The following is a 16,885-nucleotide window of genomic DNA, read 5'->3' on the forward strand; positions in this document are numbered from 1 at the left end:
GCCTGTGGATTTTCTTCCTTTTCTGTCATTTGGGGATCTAATGGGCTCCTTATCTCTGCTCTCTGACATTAAAATCGCCCATTATAACACATCTCTTATCTTTCTGATAAGAATGTGGTGTAAATAAGTGTTTATGACCTCTTAGTAATTTAGAGATAAGGTTTATTAGATGACTGCCACAAAGTGAAAGTACCAGGCACACAGCTAGAAAAACAGTTAATCCTTTGTAACAGAATGGCTCAATATTTTTAATAAAGGTCAATTGAAAATAAGATTTGTAGCCAACAATGAGTAAAATGCAATCATAAGCAAAAATTGCCTCCGAAGGTGTACATAGCCTTTAAAGTATTTATCCTGCAGGTTGAATGCCATATTAAAGGGGTTGTCCGAGTTATTTTTTTGTTCTTTATATGTTCCTAACTAAGCAAATGTAGCAGCTTTCCAATTAACTCACTTTATCTCCAGTGGCTGGTTTCTCAGATTTCACTGAGGGTCACATGACCTGTGATGTCAGCTTCTCTCCCTGCTCTGATAAAGTTTGTTTACAAGCCTGAAAACGAGATGTCACTGTGCTGGCCACACCCCCTTCACTGCCATATGCTCTCTCTCCTAGGATTCTTAACCCCTTTAACTGCACAGACTGAAGACAGGCAGCTAGCAGGCAGTGACAATTCTGGGCACAGGAGTTGACAGACTAGAGAGAGCATTGCACAAGAAGGTAGGGGGAAGATCCTGTGTGTATTAGCAGTGTCATTATACAGGTGGGACTTGTAGTTCTACACTTACAAGTTGCTGTTGATTTTCCCAGCACTCAGAGCAGCTCTTGTATCCACTCCCTTAGCAGTATCATTGTACAGGTGGGACTTGTAGTGCTACACATACAACATGCTGCACAGTCTCCCAGCAGACAGACATGTCACTCAGGGCAGCTCTTGTAGCCACTCCCTTAGCAGAGCAGGGGGAGGGGCAGAGATTGTTTTTATTGCATGTAAACAAAGGGCCAGAAAAGAACCAGGGAAATGGGGAAATATATATATATATATATATATATATATATATTGCATAAAACTTGCTTAGCTTAGTTATATATTGCTGCCCATCATATTTTGAGTGCTATATATTTTTTTTTTCATAACTCGGACAACCCCTTTAAGTGATCAAAAAGTTATTAGTATGTCATATAAACAAGTTACAGTTGTCAGAAATTAAAGTAGTGCTGGTGGCCTAGGTTCAAATCTGACCAAGGACAACATGTGCATGGAGTTTATATGTTCTCCCCGTGTCTGTGTAGGTTTCTTCCCACACTCCAAAGACATACTGATATGAAACTTAGATTTTGAGCTTCATGCGCTGCTGAATATGTCAGCCCTATGCAAGTGAGTAAAATAAAGTAGTAAAATGTAAGGGAAACCTATATAAATTTGATATCACTGTAATCATACTGACCTGCACTGGTAACATATCAATTTAGCACACTGTTAATGCCTTAAAGAGGACCTTTCACTAGAATAAAACATCTAAACTAACTATACAGACATGGAGAGCGGCGCCCAGGGATCTCCCTGCACTTACTGTTATACCTGGGCGCCGCTCCGTTCTCCCGGTATAGCCTCCGGTATCTTCATATGTTAGGCTCCACCCAGGGGAACCTGCCGGCGTCTCCTTCTCCCATGCTGTAGTGCTGGCCAATCGCGGCGCTCAGCTCATAGCCTGAGAGTCTTTTTTCTCTCTCAGGTTATGAGCTGAGCGCTGTGATTGGCCAGCGCTACAGCCTGGGAGAAGGAGACGCCGGTAGGTTCCCCTGGGTGGAGCCTAACTATGAAGATACCGGAGGCTATACCGGGAGAACGGAGCGGCGCCCAGGTATAACAGTAAGTGCCAGGGGGGTCCCTGGGTGCCGCTCTACATGTCTGTATAGTTAGTTTAGATGTTTTATTCTAGTAAAAAGGTCCTCTTTAAAAACAAAACCCGAAAAACTATTCCAGAAATTGCAATTTTTTTCAGTTTCATCCCCACAAAGATATTTTATCCTCCTCTTTTCAATCCATGCTTTGATAAAATAAATGGTGTAATAGAAAAATAGAACTTACTGGCAAAAAAAAAAAAAAAAACAGCTCCTCATACACCTATGCAAATGAAAAAGTGATAAGGTATGGCTCTTGAAATGTTGAGAAGAAGAAATGAAAACTGGTGACATCATTAAAGAGGTTGTTCAAGATTTTTGTATGGATGGTCTATCCTAAGGAAAGGCCATCAATGTCTGATCAGCAGGGGTCCTACACCCTGCATCCCACTGATCAGCTGTTTCTGGTGCCAGAAGTACACAACCATGTCCATTAAGGTGCAGTAATAAGCTCCACTACACAATGGATGGAGCTGTGTTGTTCTGTAGCTACTTCAGGACAGGTGATCGGTGGGGGTCCCTGGTGTCGGACCCCTGCCAATAAGTATAAAATTTCTGGACGACCCATTGGGTTAAAAGAAAGTAAAAAAAAAATGCCCATTAAAGATCTGAAAGATCTGAGAGTGATAAGACTCTTGCCATAGTGTTAACTGCCAGTCTTCTGGACCCTAGTACCAGGTTCTAGTAGTGCTATGACACAGCTAGTGCTACTAGTATATAATACTATATGGAATTGCCAGCAGTTTAGCTTCATATGGCTTACAGACCACTGGTCGGGGAACCCTACTCCATAAAAATAGTCTCCGACCTGAGGCTCTTCAGCGGATCTGGAATCCTGGGCGGTCGCAGTCAGGGCATGCTGGGGATAATAGTTTAGCAACACCTGGAAGTTATTGGTCTACAACAACATATACTTTTAGGTTTATATATGCGACTATAGCGATTTCATCAAGAAATATTTACTGTTAAAGGGAACCTGTCTTCTTGAACATGGTGTCTGAACTGTAGGCAGCACGTCATAGAGCAGATTGATATATAGTTTTGTGGGAAAAGATTCAGTACAATTTAGTATTTTATTCATTTAAATTCCTGCTCCTTCTGGGCTTTTAAGTCTAGGAGGCGGTCCTATCAGTGATTGACAGCTCTCTCTGTATACACAGCCATAGAGGGAAGGCTGTCAATCACTGATAGGACCGCCTCCTGGACTTCAAAGCTCAGAATGAGCAGGAATTTAAAGGGAACCTGTCACCTCCCAAAACCATCCCAAGCCGCCAGCAGTACCTGTGTGTAGCCCGCAGTGTGTTTCTGATGATACCTTTCTTCCTGAAGGCAGATGCAGCAAAAGTACTGAAAACATTGTTTTATCCCCTGCCCGGCGCGCTTCTCCACACATGCTTGAAGTCATGGGGGCAGCGGCCTCCTTGCTTCAAGTCACAGTAACCACGCCCCCTTCCCTGCCCCTTCGCTGTGACTGACAGCCGGCTGTTCGGCAAAGACAGCCGAACTCTCTGCATAAGCGCTGTCAGTCACAGGGAAGGGGCAGGGAAGAGGGCGTGGTTACCGAGACTTGTAGCAAGGAGGCCGCTGCCCCCATGACTTCAAGCATGTGTGGAGAAGCGCGCCGGGCAGGGGATAAAACAATGTTTTCAGTACTTTTGCTGCATCTGCCTTCAGGAAGAAAGGTATCATCAGAAACACACTGCTGGCTACACGCAGGTACTGCTGGCGGCTTGGGATGGTTTTGGGAGGTGACAGATTCCCTTTAAATGAATGAAAAGTACGTTTTACTGAATATTTTCCGACAAAACTATACATCAAACTGCTCAGCTCCTCCTGATCTACAACATGGTACCTGCAGATTAATATTCATTTTAATGGTGACAAATTCACTTTAATTATAAAATGGTCTTTCTCATGAAATAAATCCAGTTACAAAGTTCTTAATAAATGCGATCACTGTTCATCCCATTTATACATGCATAATTAGCGTCCCACAGCATCCAGGCTGCTTGTTTCCCATCCCATCTGCAGTGATGTTATAGAGCCGGACGGAGGCCTCACGACCCCACAACTCTGTCCCGTCATATCCTGGTGTTGTACACTTGTCTACAGCTCTGAACTTCTGAGAGACGCTGTGTAAACATTTACTACTACACAATTTTGGCAGATCGTCAATTAAAATTCACTCTTAAATTGGACCTGTCAGCACAATGCAGGCTCTATAATTCACCCAGATAGGACATGCAGAGCAGAGTTCAGCTACCTCGTTTGGTAAAATGCAATCTGGCAGAAAAAAATATTATGTCAATTATGTAAAGGAACTAACAAGTCTAGCAAGTTGACCTCAGACACATTATATGCTTTCTATTGTGATTGACCTAATCCACTAAAACTCCAGATTCACTGGTGGTTAGTGATGGACGAACATCGGCCGGGACGATACGCGATCAAATGTTTGCGAACTGCGCGTTCGTGGCATGCCCCATTCACTGAAATGACAGGCGAACCTGAAAAACCTTCAGGTCATATTTGCAGCCAGCAAACACTTACTAGAAGTGCACAAATAGTCCCACAACATGGACAGACATATACTAGAGGGGGATCAATGACGAAAATTCCCACAAAAAAATATGTATTTTAATCAGGGGCCAATTTTTATGCGTCTTATAGGGAAACTTTAAAAAATGTGCCCTGCTGGAGCCTAGAAAAATGTATTTCCTATCGGTTTGATGTATACAAATGTGCAGCACTCCAGGTTTTTGTATCCTGCAGAGTCCAGTAAAAGAATGCATACGTTAACGTAAATTTTATTTCTACCCTGGTACTGTATGGTGAACGGACGCCACTGTACGGCATCAGTCTGAGGCATCTGGTAACGCATATATTTTTGGTATGCATTAAATGGATGGCAATAATAGGATGTGAACCCAGCCCTAGTGTCAGAATAAGCACCTGTACACACCGGAGCAGCGTGGCGGAGAGGGGAGGCCGCCATGTACTGACAGAGCGCTACCTGGTCCTGGTGGTCAGGGATAAGGACTGTGCTTCCCAAGGATCATTTTCTACTGGGAAATACAGGGCACAGTATAATACACTAGAATCTATATACTATAAAGATATTAGCCCTACCCCCGAATAATAATATAATTAGGTGGTCATTTATTATATAGAAATATGTCTATGTTAGGTGTATTTCTGACACAGATTGTGGTGCAAAGGTCCTTAGCATATTTTTCCCGCTCATGCCAGGTCTAAAAAGGTTGGCGTGGGCAGGGAAAGGGACACAGTCCTTTCGGACAGGACACTCGACAGGGGCGGGCTGGGCCGGGGGGCTGGGAGGCAATTGCCCCCCAGGCCGTCCTAAAAAAACGGCCACTGGGCCATCTTTAACAAATATATATATATTTTTTTAATTCCTCAGGGCCGCACCGCCGATCACCACAGGCGGCGCGGCCCTGGATGTAATTGCGGCGGCGGTGGTGGCGGCTGTGTGCTGTGGGGCAGGGGAGGGAGAGGCGTGTCCCTCCCCTGGTCTTCTGATAGGCCGCAGGCACTAATGCCTGCAGCCTATCAGAGGCCGGCTCAGGCAGCGCGATGACATCATTATCATCGCGCCGCCTGAGTCGGGCAGCACACAGCAGGGACACAGGCCGAAAGAGGCCTGCATTGCTGCTGATGGAGGTATTAGTGGGTTTTTTTTTCTTTGTGGGGGGAGCTGGCACTATGGGGGGGGGGAGCTGGCACTATGAGGGGCTGGCACTATGGGGGAGCTGGCACTATGGGGGGGCTGGCACTATAGGGGAAAGAGGGCTGGCACTATGGGGGAGCTGGCACTATGGGGGGGCTGGCACTATGGGGGAGCTGGCACTATAGGGGAAAGAGGGCTGGCACTATGGGGGGGCTGGCACTATGGGGTGAACTGGCCCTATGGGGGGCTGGCACTATGGGGGGGCTGGCACTATGGGGGAGCTGGCACTATGGGGGAGGCTGGCACTATGGGGGGAGCTGGCACTATGGGGGAGCTGGCACTATGGGGGAGGCTGTCACTATGGGGGGAGCTGGCACTATGGGGGGGCTGGCACTATGGTTCAGCTGTCACTATGGGGGGAGCTGTCACTATGGGGGGGCTGACACTATGGGGGAGAGCTGGCACTATGAAGGGAGCTGGCACTATGGGGGCATTTCTTACTGGCACATTATGGGGGGGCACCATGGGGGAGAGGAGCACTATGGGGGTATCTGGGGGCTCTAAACTGCCTTTTTTTTAATTATTGGCACAATATGGGGGCACTATAGGGGTGAGAGGCATCATGGGGCATCTGGTGTCACTATAGGGGCATTATTTGGGGGCACTATGGGGAAGTGGGGGCTCTAAAGGGGCCTTTTTTATTGGCATTATGGGGGGCACTATGGCATTTGGTGGCACTAAGGGGGCATTTTTTTACTGGCACATTATGGGAGGCACTATAGGGGAGAGCGGCACTATGGGGCATTATTTGGAGCACTATTAACATTATTTGGGCCATCTTTAACAAATATATATATATTTTTTTAATTCCTCAGGGCCGCACCGCCGATCACCACAGGCGGCGCGGCCCTGGATGTAATTGCGGCGGCGGTGGTGGCGGCTGTGTGCTGTGGGGCAGGGGAGGGAGAGGCGTGTCCCTCCCCTGGTCTTCTGATAGGCCGCAGGCACTAATGCCTGCAGCCTATCAGAGGCCGGCTCAGGCAGCGCGATGACGTCATTATCATCGCGCCGCCTGAGTCGGGCAGCACACAGCAGGGACACAGGCCGAAAGAGGCCTGCATCGCTGCTGATGGAGGTATTAGTGGGTTTTTTTTTCTTTGTGGGGGGAGCTGGCACTATGGGGGGGGGAGCTGGCACTATGAGGGGCTGGCACTATGGGGGAGCTGGCACAATGGGGGGGCTGGCACTATGGGGGAGCTGGCACTATAGGGGAAAGAGGGCTGGCACTATGGGGGGGCTGGCACTATGGGGGCGGCTGGCACTATGGGGTGAACTGGCCCTATGGGGGGCTGGCACTATGGGGGGTCTGGCACTATGGGGGAGCTGGCACTATGGGGGAGGCTGGCACTATGGGGGGAGCTGGCACTATGGGGGAGCTGGCACTATGGGGGAGGCTGGCACTATGGGGGGAGCTGGCACTATGGGGGGGCTGGCACTATGGTTCAGCTGTCACTATGGGGGGAGCTGTCACTATGAGGGGGCTGACACTATGGGGGAGAGCTGGCACTATGGGGGGGAGCTGGCACTATGGGGGCATTTCTTACTAGCACATTATGGGGGGGCACCATGGGGGAGAGGAGCACTATGGGGGTATCTGGGGGCTCTAAACTGGCTTTTTTTTTATTATTGGCACAATATGGGGGCACTATAGGGGTGAGAGGCATCATGGGGCATCTGGTGTCACTATAGGGGCATTATTTGGGGGCACTATGGGGAAGTGGGGGCTCTAAAGGGGCCTTTTTTATTGGCACATTATGGGGGGCACTATGGCATTTGGTGGCACTAAGGGGGCATTTTTTTACTGGCACATTATGGGAGGCACTATAGGGGAGAGCGGCACTATGGGGCATTATTTGGGGCACTATGGGGGAGTGGAGCACTATTGGGGCATATAGTGGCACTAAGAAGGGGCATTTTTTACTGGCACATTATGGGGGAGAGGAGCACTTTAGGGACATCTGCTGAGGGCACTAAGAAGGGGCATTATTTTACTGGCATATTATGGAGGACACTATGGAGAAGGGGGAGAGGAGTACTATGAGGGCATTTACTGGGGCACTATATATATAGTTTTTTTTTATACTGGCATACATTATGGGGACATTAGCTCAACTGCGGGCACTAAGCGGGGGTATTTCATGTGCTGTCATATTATAGGGAGAATTATTACTACTAGGGGGTATTATGGGGAGCTTTACTACTACTGGGGGCTATGAGGAACATGATGGGTACTATAGGGGCACTATTACTACTAAGTGTGCTCTGGCAGATAATTATTTCTATTGGTGGGATTTTGGGGAGCACCCTGGCATAGTATCAGCTTAGCACAATTATTTTTGGGGGACATTATCTTCATACTATTAGTGTCTGGGCGCAGTTATTTTTTAGAGCACTGTGTGCCAATAATTGTTGAAGGGGGCACTATCTGTGTGGTAGTAGTATTTCCAGGGGGACTGTTTCTGCAGAATAGTATTGGGGGCACAGCGCGCACAGTATTGGGGGCACTATCTGTGTGGTAGTAGTATTTCCAGGGGGACTGTTTCTGCAGTCTAGTATTGGGGTGGCAGGAAAGGGTGTTCAGAAGATGTGAAGATGATGGAAATGACGGTCTGAATGGAGAAGATGAGGAAAGAGAACGTCTACAACAAAGGTGACATCACTGCATGTAAGAGGTAGGGGGCGCTATGTAGGAGAGGAGATGCTCCGGCTCCTCCCCCTGCCATTTGCAGAAGGAGGATTCAGAGCTGAGTGAGGACGGCCAAAGGGGGCAGCAGGCAGATGGTGGGGGGAACCACAGGCCTTGAGCAGGATCTGGGGAGGGAGGAGAGCGGAGGAGCTTCCTGGCTGCAGCCTGCTGTTTATTGTATGATGTAAAGCAGGCAGTGCAGCCAGGACAGACCTCCCCTCTCCGTATGATGTGTAGAGACCGGCCTCAACAATAGAATGTCAGCTGTACAGTGTTTGTTGGGCGTGGCCTATTATATGTAGGAGGGGCTTTAATAACGGGCGGGGCTAAAAATGGGCCACTTGACTGGATTTGCCCCCCCAGGGCTAAGGCTGCCAGCCCTCCCCTGACACTTGACGAGGGGCAAGCTAAGAGTTCCATGGCAAATTGTGCCAGCTCTGGACACAGGTCAAGCCTGCACACCCAGTTGTGTTTGTACTGGGGGTCTAAGTACGTTGCCACCCAGTACAGGTCCTTGACCTTAAAGCTTTTTATACGGGGGTCCCTCTTCAAACACTGGAGCATGAAGGCCCCCATTTGCACTAAATTGGAAGCGGTGGAGCGCCCTGACTCCTGCTCATCGCCCAGGAGAATGTCGTCCTCGGTCTCATACCCCACGCTACGGACAACACCAGGGATCCCCAAAAAGTTTAAAGCCTGTTCTTCCTGCTCCTCCTCCTCCCCCCAGCCAACATCCTCCTCTGACTCCTCTTCAGACTCCTGCTGACTTGTCTCAGATGGAGTAGCCCCCCCTGGGAATTCATTCATTGTTACTTCCTCATCTTCCAGCTCCTGCTCCTCGATGGCTTGATCAATGACACGACGCAATGCACGCTCCAGAAAGAAGGCGTAACGTACGATGTCACTGATGGCGCCCTAGGCCCCTGGCTCCGACTGACCAGTTTGGTAATATCATCAAATGGCCGCAGAGGTCTGCATGCATCACGCATGAGCAGCCACTGGCGCGGTAAAAAAAAAACAAGCTCCCCAAAACCTGTCCTGCCACAGAGTTCGTACAGGTAGTCATTACACGTCTGACGGGCAAGTGGTGTCGCCGCTGAATGTCAGCAAGGCGAGCCATGGCTGTGTAAGATCTTCTAAAATGGCCAGAGATTTTCCTGGCCTGCCGCAAAACGTCCTGGACCCGAGGTATTTGGCAACGAATTGCTGCACGACTAAGTTTATGACGTGTGCCATGCACGACACGTGTGTCATTTTGCCCTGTTTCAGCGTGCTCAGCAGATTGGCACCGTTGTCATACACCACTTTACCAACTGTCAAATTGAGCAGGATTAGCCACTGATCAGCCCGGTGTGGCTCTTGACTTTCAGGCCAGCCGCAGCACAGCATGGCAACTTCTCACCTGGCACGTCAAGTACGTTCTGGGGAGCTTGGGGGGTGCAGAGAAAGAGGCGGTAGCAGTGGAAAAGGAGGAGTCAGCAGAGGAGCAGACAAAGGATGGAGGAGGAGAACAAGAGGCAGGCCTGCATGCAATGGGGGTAACACCAAATCCACACGGGTGCCATGGGTTACATGCTTGATGGCCGTCAGAAGGTTCACCCAGTGGGCAGTAAAAGTTATGTACCTTCCCTGCCCGTGTTTGCTAGACCACGTGTCTGTGGTCAGATGCATCTTGGCACAGACACTGTGTGCCAGATATCTATTAACTTGTCGCTGAACGTGGCCATAAACTTCAGGGATGCCCTTCTGGGAGAAATATTTCCTTCTGGGGACCTTCCATTGTGGTGTGACAATGAACATGAACACGACGACGGCACGGTGGAAGGTGGAGTGGAGGACAAATAGGAGGAGAAGAGGCAGGACGTGGAGCGCCGGGAGTGTGGCTTTGTGGGTTCTAACAGCGTTGCTCCCACTGGGCTCGGTGATGGGAGGCCAGGTGCCTTCTTAAGGCGGTCGTCCCTAGGTGAGTGTTGGGCTTACCGTGACTTATGCGTTGACAACAAGCAGCTGACATGTTAAAAATCAGCAGCTGACACGTTAAAAAAAGCCGACACTGCGGAGCCATGTGCCGGCATCCTGGGAGCTTTATATGTGACCGTGCATGGTGGATGGCTTGCTCCAGATACATTTGCAGTCTGCTTTTTGCCTCCTGTGCACTGCGAGTTCTGCCTGCTTCTCCTTCTCCTCCCTATCTGCTGCTCTGTCTCTCCCTCTGAACTCCCCTCCTCTTCCTCTCTTGTGGGCACCCACATGACGTCCTTCGACACGTCATCATCGTTACCTTCACCACCACTGACATTAGAGATCTCAGAGTAGGCGGCAACAGCGGGACCACCCTCCATGGGCTGATCCGGGTACTATCATCAGACCGCTGGGTTGGGGCCATTGCTACCTCCTCTTCCTCATCCGATGCCAAGAATGGCTGCGCATCGGTAAGGTCTGCGAATGGATGGGAAAATAATTCCTCTGACTAGAGTGGAGGGGCTATGGTGGTGGTGCTGTTTTTGGGGGTGCACACAGCAGTAAGGAGGGTGCAGATACTGAGTATGAGGAGGGTGCAGAAGCGGAAGGCTGAGTGAGCCACTCAACCAACAGTGGTGCGTCCTTTGACATAATCGCACGCACCTTCTCTATCTTCCGACTTAGGCTTCGGAGGTATATGGAAAACCTCTATCACTATCTTGTGGAAGCTGATATATGGAAGGCCTCAATCAGTTGTTAGTTGAAGCTGGTATATCACCCTCAAACAGTAATTTTGTGGACGCAGGTATATTTTGTGGAAGCTGATATATGGCAGGCCTGAATAAGTTGCTAATTGAAGCTGATATATCACCCTCAAGCAGTAATTTTGTGGATGCAGGTATATGGAAAACCTCAATCACTATTTTCTGGAAGCTGATAGATCAGTATTTTCTGGAAGCATGCAAATGCACTATAATATTCTTTCTATGTTAGAAAGTATATTATAAGTATATCGCACCCCTCTGTGTATCGATAGCACAACGTTACCAGTTCTTAAAAGGACTTTTGTGGTCCTATTAGCTTTGGTGTCCCTAGGTTCATAACAGCCTGTCCCTACTCCAAAATGCAACCTCCTCCTACATTGGCAAAACACATAATGTAAAATGGCTGCCAGATCAGGTTCTGTTATAGGGTTCGGGGTGTATCCATGTGCTGAAACGCCTCAATTGGCTGTCCTGTCCCACCTGATGGATGTGTCATGGGTCAAAGTTCGGTGCAATGCAAAAGAATATGGCGCGCGCGGACATCGCCATATGTTAGCATGTTCGGCGGATCACGAACTCGCAAAGTTCGCCGTGAACCGCAAGGCCATCACTACTGGTGGTTCATCTTATACCCAACATTAAATATAGCCTGAGACAATATAGGGATAGAAAAGACAGTGATGTCATAGTACAGGGATAATAAACACAGTGATGTCACAGTACAGGGATAATAAACACAGTGATGTCACAGTACAGGGATAATAAACACAGTGATTTCACAGTACATGAAAAATAAATAGAGATGAGCGAATCGAAGTTGACGAGGTGGAATTCGATCTGAATTTCAGGAAAAATTCGTTTTGCACCGAATCCGAATTTCCTCACGCTTCGTGGTAACAAATCAATTTTTTTTCCTAAAATGGCTGTTGCACGTGTGATGACATGGAGCAAGGAACTCTGGGAACAAGGGATCACCCATAATGCCATGCATGCAGCCAATCAGCAGCTATCCAGCCCTGTAATGTCACAGCCCTATTAATGGCCTCAGCCATCTTGGATTCAGCCATGTTCCTGTGTATTTAATGCAGGGAGAGACGTCAGCAGGCACAAGAGACAGTGCTAGAAAAGACTTTAAAACTTTTATTTTGCTGTATAGAAGTTCAGGGAAAGGATAGGGAGGAATCATTCCACAGTATTGAAGCAGAACAGGGTTCAGTAGGGGAGTTTACAGCCTGGGTAATAGGAACAATCCTATTACACCTTGCTGCACTGACTGCGGATCCAAATTGCCATTATACAGCTCTGTAATTCCAGCAAACCGTTCTTGTTATTGGGGTGCAAGTGCTGATTGACACAGCCATTAACAGAGTTTATTACAAGGGAATATTTCTATGTCTTATTTGCCCTTGTGCGGTGCAGTTATATTTTCTAAAGCATTTTTTGGCTTATATTAGTGGAAAAAGGGCTTATTAGCCGTAGTGTGGTGAAGTGAGAAAATTACAGCTTTTTTTGGTGTGTATTAGTGGCAAAAAACATATATATATTTGCCGTTCAGCAGTGCAGTTATATGTTCTAAAGCCCCTTTTTGGCATGTATTAGTGGAAAAAAAGGGCTTATTAGCCGTTGCGTGGTGAAGTGAGAAAATTACTGACATTTTTGGGGTGTTTTAAGTTCCTTTTTATTTATTTAATTGATCTAACAGTATGTCAGACAGAGAAGTGACAGGCCCTGCACAGTGTAGTGGCAGAGGCCTAAATGTTTCTGGCGCAGGCAGAGGTCGCAGCAGAGTAAGGGGCCGTGGCAGCAGGAGTCGCAGCGAGAGGCATGACCTCCCGGTGTCATCTAGCGGTCGTGTCTTGACCAGCAACCCAGCGGTTCTTGAATGGTGGACTCAGTCATCTACTTCGTCCCAAGTGACATCAAACACCCCCAGCCTAGAGTCGGTGGGTTCGTCAGACACAACCCTTAGTTGGCATGGCCCGGGAGCAGGCCCTGTGCCCTCACCTGTCCTCAACCTGCCTCTGTCCTTTTCTGTTCCCTCAGCCAAAGAAGTATTATATGCTGTGAGCTCAGCTCCACTATAGCGAGGACGAGCTACTAGAGAACAGTCAGCAGCTACTTGCCAGCCAAGATGTGGAGGAGACATCCGCCGCTTCCTCCGGCAAGTAGTGATGAGGAGATTGGCGTGGGAGCAGGTGTTGCGAGCGGTCAGGCTCCTGACCCAGAGACCATTGAGGAGGACATCAGTGACACGCAGACAGTACTCAATGATGATGATGTAGCTGATCGCACTTGGGAGCCGGGTGGCAGCAGTGGGAGGTCGGGAGCCAAACGTGCCCAAGGTAGACCACCCGCTTTGCAGGAGCCTACCTGCCCGGAAAGTAGTGGTGCAGGGGTTCACGGAAGCAGTCAGTCAGTGTGGAGAGTTGGGGGTAAAATCAATTTCCTCGGCGGTGTGGCAGTTTTTTGGGGCCGTTTGCAGAATCTGTGGGAAGAAGGTGAAGCGTGGCCAGGGTGCCAATGTTGGCACCACAGCCCTGCGTCAACATATGCAGCATCACCATAAAGTGGCCTGGGAGAACCGTGGCTCCGATGTGATGGTCCAGCCTGCCGCAGCAACCGCTGCATCACCCAGTGGCACGTACCCGATTTCAGTCAGTCAAGGATCCACCACCTCAGCCGAAGGGAGCTGTCTGTCCTTCCCATCATCTGCTGGTCCTGATGCTTCGGCTCCTCCTCCTTGTCAGTCATTCTGTCAGCAATCGATCACTGAAGCAATTACCAAGAGACAACAGTATGTGTGCACTCAGGGGCGTAGCTAAAAGCTCATGGGCCCTGGTGCAAGAGTTCAGCTTGGGCCCCCGTCCCTCAGTGCTTGTTGGCAAGGGGCAGGGGAGCACATAGCCTTCCTGCTGCCTGAGGCAAACATTGAAAGGGCACCCCCTCATGCCAAATTCTTAACCTAACCCCTTCCCTCCAGTCAGAGGTGTAAATTGACCAGTATGCACTTTCTATAATGTCAGTGTCTTATGTGGCACAAGTGTCTTTGGGCCCCTCAGGCTCCTGGACCCGGTAGCGACTGCTACCTCTGCACCCCCTATAGCTACGCCCCTGTTTACCTCTCTCCACAACCCTTTAGACTTTTTTTTAGAGTTTTGTAATCTAGGAATTTTATAGAGCATCTTGTTTTTTATGAAGTTGTGTTTTTTTTTTTTTATGAAGTTGTGATTTACAGTATTTAGGTAGCATTTTTAATTTATTAGTTCATTTTGTTTAAATGAATTGCAATGGACCTTGCCACCTCATCTCTTTTGCTTTTCATTATTTATGTTAACTTATTTTTGCATATTCTTGTGTATTTTCCTATATGGTTTTATGTGGTTATGTAAGTGTATATACATATATACATATTGTATTGTATTGCTTCCACCCAGTCTGTGTATCCTGGAAATTATATAACCCTGCTGTTTGTTAACATCACATGATTACCCAGCAAATAAATCACACTGTCAGATTTTAAAAACAGTCACTCTTTATTCAGCACAAGGGCTGGGGAAACTAATTTACAGATTACTTACAGAAAATATTACTTTTTTTATTTATTTTGAGGTGAAAGTATTCCTGTGACAAAGACACCACTCCCAAACATTAAAAACTCCATTCCATGGATGGCACACAGTGGTGAGGACTAAAAAAACATGTTCTTTATTGTGGGACTGAGTTTGCTGGGGCTGCTGGGCCCTGGGCTGGGCTCTGCGCTGCCGCCGCCTGCCACTCAGTCAGAGTAGAGAGAGACACTGAGTGTCTGTCAGTGTCACCACTAGACAGTTAACTCAACTCGCCGCCAGCCAACTGACCGCACTGCCGCCTGCTTCTGAGTGTCTGACTGGGAGCTGGCGATGCGCGGAAACCGGCTCAGTCAGACCTCACTCAAGACCGCGCCTCTGACATGACAGACACGTGAGCGAGCCGCCCGGCCAACAGCCTGCGCTGCGCCTTGCGCACTGCCCCCGGGGCGGGCCCTGGCCTGGATTTTGAATAGGAGGCGGTGGGGGGCCGTGGGCCCCCCTGGCTCAGGGGCCCGGTCGCAATTGCGACCGATGCGACCCCTGTAGCTACGCCACTGTGTGCACTCATCCAACGGCGCAGAAGCTGAATGTGCTCCTGGCCACGTTGCTGGTGCTGCAGTCCCTCCCTTTCCAAGTGGTGGACTCTGCACCTTTCAGATAACTGATGGCTTGTGCCGAGCCGAGGTGTAGAGTCCCAAGCCGTCATTTCTTTGCCAAAAAGGCAGTACCAGCCCTGCACACGTATATAGAACAGAAGGTGATCCAGTCCTTGACCCTGTCGATGTCTGCCAAAGTGCACGGCAGCGCCGACGTGTGGAGCTGTAACTAACGGTCAGAGACAATACATGTCCTTTACAGCCCACTGGTTGAATGTGGTTCCTGCACAGCCACTCCAGCAACTTGGCCAGGTGACGCTGCTTACACCTCCACGTTCTCACGCCGTTGGTCCTGCAAAAGTGTCCGCCTCTGCCTCCTCATCCTCCACCGCGTCCTCAGCCTCCACTGCAGGGACAATTCACAGTGCCCCTCCAGCATACCACATGAGCAGGGCATGGCGGTGTCACGCTGTTCTGTGCCTTGTTTGCCTGATGCTGCGGCCACCTGCACAATAGGTCACCTTGCCACTCTGTGGCTTCCTGATGCTGCTGCCACCTCCACACTATCATTATGCCACCCTGTGGCCTCCTCCTGATGCTGCCGCCACCTCCACACTCTGTCATTGTGCCACTCTGTGGCCTCCTGATAATGCGGCTGCCACCTCCACACTCTGTCATTGTCCACCCTGTGGTCTCCTCCTGATGCTGCTGCTGCCACCTTCACACTCTGTCGATGTGCCACTCTGTGGCCTACTGATGCTGCTGCCTCCTCCACACTGTCATTGTGACACCCTGTGGCCTCCTACTGATGCTGCTGCTGCCGCCACCTCCATGCTCGGTGCAACTCTGTGGCCCTTGATGCTGATGCCACCTCCACACTGTCATTGTGCCACCCTGTGGCCTCCTCCTGATGCTGTTGCCGCCACCTCCACACTATGTCATTTTGCGACTGTGAGGCCTCCTGATGATGCTGATGCCACCTCCACACTGTCATTGTGCCACCCTGTGGCCTCCTCCTGATGCTGTTGCCGCCACCTCCACACTATGTCATTTTGACACTCTGTGGCCTCCTGATACTGCTGCCACCTCCACACTGTCATAGTGCCACCCTGTGGCCTCCTCCTGATGCTGCTGCCACCTCCAGACTCTGTCATTGGGTCACTCTGTGGTCTCCTCATGCTGCTTCCACCTCACCACTATGTCATAGGGCCACTCTGTAAACTTATTATGCTGTTCCCACCCTTCCCACTTCATGACTGGGCCACTATTTTGCCTATCGGCCTGGCTGACATCATCATTTATTTCACCCTTCTACTGATTTGTCAGAAGGAAGGAAAAATGAGATGCACAATGGATCCTGTCTATGTAACAGCTGTAAGGCCTAGATGACATGGTCCCTATTTTGCATCAGAATTGGCTTATGATTTGGTAGCCAAAAGCAGGAGTGGGTACAAAACACAGAAGAAATGCAAATATTCCATTCACGTGTCATCTCTGAAATTCCCCACTCTGGAGTGCCGACCTTCTGCGAACTGCAGACTGATGCCGGGGCTCCCTTAGAGGATCGGGGCCCTGGGCAATTGCCCAGTTTGCCCCCCCTAACGCCGGACCTGCACAGTATGGAAATAATAAACACAGTTATTTCACAGTACAGGCA

Source organism: Bufo gargarizans, unplaced genomic scaffold (assembly GCF_014858855.1).
Source record: "Bufo gargarizans isolate SCDJY-AF-19 unplaced genomic scaffold, ASM1485885v1 original_scaffold_2116_pilon, whole genome shotgun sequence".
Taxonomy (NCBI): domain Eukaryota; kingdom Metazoa; phylum Chordata; class Amphibia; order Anura; family Bufonidae; genus Bufo; species Bufo gargarizans.